The following is a 4,402-nucleotide window of genomic DNA, read 5'->3' as shown; positions in this document are numbered from 1 at the left end:
GCATCGGCGTTGAAAATAAGGGGAAATTATGTATTCTGGGGTAAAAGTTTTTTCAAAAAACAACTTATGAATTATATCGGCGTACTTATAGTTTAAATGAGCAAAGAAAACTACGTTAAATATGAATAATCACCCTTGAAAATTCCTTTAAAATTAACAATTAATAAGGTGACGTCAGATTTGTGTTAAGTAGACGAACTATGGAAAAGCCGGGCATCGGCGTTGAAAATAAGAGAAAACTATGTATTCTGGGGCAGATGATTAAAAAAAAAGTTTAAATGAGCAAAGAAAACTAGGGTAAATATGAAGAATCACCCTTGAAAATAACGTTTAAAATTTCCAATGAATAAGGTTTTCGGGGGCTAAAAACGAAAATAACGTTTGAAATTACGGCAAATGAGTAGTTTCCAAGATATGAAGAAATCTTAGTTTTAAAAAAAGTGGGGGATCACTTTTCTATGATAATGTAACGTAAAAAAAATCGAACAAAAACAAAAACGAGGGGTTGAGAAATGGGTGGAATAGAGAATAGTTCTAAGAAAATTAAATAAAGGATTTGGGAGTGAGTGAAAGGAAGAGTAGTTTCGAGGAAGAGAGAATGAGATTAGGAGAGAGGCAGAATTAGAAAAGAGAGAGAGGGAGAAAGAGGAAGGATAAAGATAGAATGAAAAAGATATATTAGGTAAATGAGGTAAATGAGGGAGAGAGAAAGGAGAAATAGAAGAAGGGATGAACGCAATAGAAAGCAACAGAGGAAGACAGAGATTTCGAAAAAAAAGAAAGCAACAGATGGAGCGCGGTAGAGAGAGAGGAGGGAAGGGAGAAAAGAGAGAAAACAGAGAAGGGAGATAGAGAAGGGAGAGAGGGGGTAATAGTAAAAAAGATATTGAGACAAACAAGGGGAAAATCGATAGTGAATGAAATCATTGTTTATTTGCCAGACACAACACCAGAAAATCCCTTTACAATTAAGTTGAGAGAATCGAATCTTTTCACGGTTAATCTCAATCTGTCTATAATGTCCGCCTCCTATAAATTCATAATTTTGGTAACTGAAAATATCCGTACGCATCGCTCAAATTGGTTTAGATGTTTAATTTCCGGAGTCATGGGTGGTGTTCAACCAATAGACACACGAATTATGTTGGATGTTGTTAGACATTTTAGTTTATAGATCTACAGGATGTGACATAAATACTGTTATAAAATAAAACTCACATTTATTCCAACAAAATTATTTATTACAAAACAAAATTACAGAAAATGATTAGCAAATAATGAAGTAAAAATATAGCATAAGCACGATTCAAAATGTTTGCTTTGAATGTTCACTAAACTACGAAGTATTTTAGGTGAAATTATCTATAGCATAACATCTAATGACATTTTCTATCAACATTTGTTCAATTTTATTTTATTTAAGGTGATCCAGGATTAAAGTTGAGTAGTTTGGCTTGTCGCGCCATCTTGCAATCAGCAGACATCCTAATCGTAATCTATTAACGTATATACCATGCGCTGGACAAAGCAAAGGAGGGTAGAGAGGTTGCTCTATATATATCAAAGGTTGTTGACAGGGTATGGCAGGAAGGTCTTCTAAAAAAATCAGATCATACGGTATCACTGAAAAAAAATACTTAACATAATTAAATCCGTCTTAGAGAAGAAAAAAATCCAGGTTGTCCTCGATGTTCGTACATCTAAACAATATGATATAAATGTGGGAGTGCCTCAGGGGTCTATCCTAGGACCTCTAATATTCCTAATATTCATAAATGACCTCTCTGACAAAATTGTCTGTGAGATGGATATATATGCTGATGACACCACTCTCTATAACAGACACGAGAAGTAAACAAATGAACACATATCTAAAAAAATGGCAGAAACATTAGCGAATGACCTCCAATCTGTAGTGGAATGGGGACAAGAATGGATGGTCACATTCAATGCCGCCAAGACTAAACTTGTTTTATTCAATAACTACAAGAAACCTTCTCGACCACCAATAGAAATGGCCAAAGACTCTTTATCTGAAAGTTAATCTTTTAAACTACTCGGCCTAACGTTCACAGGAAACATGAGTTGGAAATATTACATATAGAGCATTGCCAGAAACGCTGCGAAAAAGCCCTCTACAACAAAGTGGCAATGTGCCTTGTTCGGGGTGAAAATGTAATAAAAGAAAATCATTAAAAAGATACAGAATGGAGTTAGTGCACATTTAAAAATGTCCTCAATGTAATGTTCTTTGTTAAGAACAAGAAAAAAATGTCTATTGGCATTTTAAAAAAATTGATGGAGATTTCCCTCTTTCAGAAATGGCTGCTCAGACCATCACTGATGATGATTTCTTCATTTTGAAAATCTTTTCTGCATTATCAGGTATTCTGACAAGGACTTTTTCATTTTGATGCTTGTGGGATGTTGAAGTCAGAATAACTTTTCATCTGTGAAGATAATGTTATTGAGCGTGCCTTGTCTGATAATAAGGTTTAACAAGAGTCGATTTCTGATGAGTTTCTTTGCAATTGTGGCTGCAGAGAGAACTGTCGCTTTTAGAGCTTATAAGATGACATTAATAGGTCACTTCGACATATCCTTCCTTCACATCGACCTTTGCGATGGTAGTTCTTTGTTCGCCATTTGTCTCATGCATCTTTTTGGATTTCGCCTGATTTTTCCCTATTTTTTTTATAAGTTAAGGTGTTCTTAAGGTGTGGGGACGTTGTCTATCAACGAAGTTTCCAGGTGATTAGTAATCGTCCTTTTTATAAACATTTTGTTGAGTTTTGATTTTTTCCCCCCAACTTGAATATTTCTTTTGCACTAGGTGTCAGAAATTTCGTGAAAATAGTGAATAACTCCGCCCCATCTTTCCAAGCTTATAACTCCTCGAAAAATGTAATTCAAGCCCTAATTTTTTTCAATTAAAGGCGCAAGTACCAAGGGTTCATAAAAAACAAAAACAAAAAAGCAACGTGTTTTTTTTTAAAAGATTTTAGACTTCGGACTTTACAGGTAAATTTCACATCGTCCTTGGTGATGTTTGTGCTTTGTTTTCCATTTTTCTCATGTTTGGATTTCGTCTGTTTTTTCCCTAATTTTTTTTATAAGTTTAGGTGTTCTTAAGGTGTGGGGACGTTGTTTATCTTTGAACAATGAACTTTCCACGTAATGATAAATCGTCAATTTTTTTTAACATTTTATTGGTTTTGAGGGGTTTTCCCCAACTTGAATATTTCGTACGTCATTCTCATGTTGATCTATGGTTAATCTTCTCTCCAATTCAACAGACATTGTTTAAAAATTAACATCTTTTGTTTCTAAAAATAATTAGAAATCATACATTACATTATCATATAATGACAATTAAATATTAAATTTATTTTAATATTATCATAATAAATAGTTCAGAAATTTTGTAACAGGGCTTATGTCCACACTGTATATCGAAAGAAGACACTTTCAGTAGCTGTAGGCGACAGCTAGACGAATTCCTCACGATTAAACGTTGATTACATTTACATGCAAATTAGATACAATCAGAACGTTGGAATTGAAGTGGATAATAAACTGGTCGAGAGAAATGGCGTATTTCTTGGTATTACAGAGATTAAGCGGAGGGAGTACAAACCTACGAGTGAGAGGTACTTGGAAGAAGTAGGGAAGGATTTCTGATTTTGATTGTATTATCGGGGTGAGCGCGAACGCAGACCCCACACTTAGAAATAGCATGTCCGAGTCATCCACATTTGGGACGATCGCAAAGGTCAACCCAACCGCAGTGCAATGGATGGGCCTCGCTCTGGGGGAACGACCTTAATGATCACCGTTACCCCTACATCAGGTAAGTATATTTTTTTATGCGCGCACCACTGTTTTTATATCACACTTCTATACTAACCAACAACAAACACCAATAAAAAAATAAAATACCTCCACATAATTCTCACCAATATCAGTATATCACCACATTTCATTCACTAATAACAACAATCATAACAAATAATTTACTATCATTTAAACTTACCAACATTTTCACAAAATAACTCAATTCTTAACGGAACTAAAATTATATTGTACGTACCCGTTATGGAATGAAGTTTTCTGAAAAAAAGTAACTTAATTTGATCAAGTACTTTTTTTTATAGAGGAAATCAACTTTTATTGTAATCGATCTATCACCGCCATTTGGCTATTTAGGGACACGAGGAGGGGTGGCTTTATACAAATGACAAAATGAAAAAATGATTTAAAAAAACACAGAAATTCTGTAAAATAAGTAAAAAATATATATCTAAGCATTTTTTCTGCTCATGTTTCAAAACAAAATAATCTCGTCAAAATTTGACAAACTAAGCGATGATTGGAGTTATCTTCTCCTGGCGTTCCTTTCTCC

The 4,402-nt window shown here is 34.2% G+C and overlaps 1 non-coding gene across 1 annotated transcript; it reads right to left on the bottom strand.

Moving 5' to 3' along the window:
• Nucleotides 1-3,695: 3,695 nt before the first annotated feature.
• Nucleotides 3,696-3,858, bottom strand: LOC145271504 (U1 spliceosomal RNA). Its single transcript, XR_013865915.1, has one exon. It is a non-coding gene; the product is annotated as a U1 spliceosomal RNA (small nuclear RNA).
• Nucleotides 3,859-4,402: the final 544 nt, after the last annotated feature.

This window comes from Euprymna scolopes, chromosome 46 (genome assembly GCF_053919585.1).
Source record: "Euprymna scolopes isolate OS-2025 chromosome 46, ASM5391958v1, whole genome shotgun sequence".
Lineage (NCBI taxonomy): Eukaryota > Metazoa > Mollusca > Cephalopoda > Sepiida > Sepiolidae > Euprymna > Euprymna scolopes.
Note: the sequence above shows the minus strand (reverse complement) of the source record. Positions and strands in the feature narration are given on the sequence as shown.